General features: G+C 40.1%; 1 protein-coding gene across 3 annotated transcripts in view; it reads left to right on the forward strand.

Moving 5' to 3' along the window:
* Sgk2 (serum/glucocorticoid regulated kinase 2) overlaps window positions 1-1,641 on the forward strand; it is a 36,277-nt gene that overhangs the window by 2,218 nt on the left and 32,418 nt on the right. The gene's annotated exons all lie outside the window — the stretch shown is intronic.

Here is a 1,641-nt window from a genome sequence, read left to right on the forward strand (position 1 = left end):
GAGTTCAAGCCCCCTGACCAAACAAAAAAAACAAACCAATTTTCTAGAAATTTAAAATGTGACTGTAGAAACAGAAATTCAACACAAAGGTTGAAAAAAGAGAGATAAAGCCATTGCTCAAAGAATAGAATAAAATGACAAATGAAAAATGCCGAAGAATTTAAAAAACCAGAAGACTAATATACAATAAATAGGAATTCCAGTAAGAGAAAATAGAGAAATTATATGATTGAAAAACAAAAGACAGGGGTGGGAATATAGCTCAGTGGTAGAGGGCTTGTCTAGCATGTGTGAGGCCATGGGTTTGACCTCCAAAACCAGAATTTCTTCTTTTTTAAAAACAGGAACTTTCATAGAGTTGAGAAACATTAATCTTTAACTTGAGAAGCCACATGAATGTCTAGTGCAAAGGATATAAAAGAAATGACATCAAGCCACCTTGTGAAAAGTCAAAATAATGTAAAGACACTAAAGGTTTTCAGAGAGAATAAAACAGGACTTAGCCAGAGAAACAATCACACCAGTAGAAGACTTCTCGATAGTGATGCCTGAAATGAGACAGCGGGACAGCAGCTCCAACATTTCAAAGGCAAGGAAAACTCTGTAACCCACACATGTTGTCAAATGGGAAGGCATCACATTTTCCAAGTTTATCTCCCATCCATCTTTCCTTGGAAAACCACTGGAGAATCTGTTCCATCAAAGTGAGAGTAAAAGTATAAAAAGGAGGAGATCCCAGGAATGAGGATGAGTTAACCGAAGGAAATCTAGGTAATCTGACATAGAACTGGGACAGGGCAAGGGAACCCTTGATCATTTCAACTGACACAAGAAACATCTGACAAAGTTAAACATCCTTTCATAAAACCCACCACCAGAAAATTAGAAATGGAAGAGAACTTTCTCAACATGACAAAAGACATCTACAAACACCCTACGGCTGGCATTATGCTCAGTGGTGAAAGAATGGACACATTTCCCCCTTGATCAGAAATAAGAAACCAAGACAGAAACAAAACAAGACCACCACTGTTCAATCATGTATTGGATGTTCTAGCCAAGGCAAGTAGGTAAGAAAAGGAAAGAAAAAGCATCTAAATTAGGAAGGAATAAGATTATATTCTCAGTAACATGGTCTTAGATCTAGAAATTCCCCAAGAGAATCTATAAAAGGGCTGCCAGAGTGAATGGATTAATATAGCAAAGCTTCAGAGTACAGAATCAATGTTCCTATATACCTACAAGGCCAGTCCGAAAAGGAAAGTCAGCTTTCCATGACTTTTACAATTATACCACAAAGTTAAGGGAAAAATATTTTTTGTGGCCAGTTCTGGGGCTTGAACTCGGCCTGGGGATGGTCTCTGAGCCTCTCTGTGCTCAAGGCTAGAGCTCTACCACTTGAGCCACAGCACCACTTCCAGCCTTTTCTGTTTAGGTGGTAATGAGGAATCAAACCCAGGGCTTCATGCATGCTAGGCAAGCACTCTACCACTAAGCCACATTTCCAGCCTGAGAAATATTATTTTTTTGGGGGGGGTCCAGTCATGGGGCTTGAACTCTGGGCCTGGACGCTGTCCCTCAGCTCTTCAGCTCAAGGCTAACGCTCTACCACTTGAGCCACAGCGCCACTTCCAGCTTTTT

Source organism: Dipodomys ordii, unplaced genomic scaffold (assembly GCF_000151885.1).
Source record: "Dipodomys ordii isolate 6190 unplaced genomic scaffold, Dord_2.0 Scaffold13, whole genome shotgun sequence".
NCBI lineage: Eukaryota > Metazoa > Chordata > Mammalia > Rodentia > Heteromyidae > Dipodomys > Dipodomys ordii.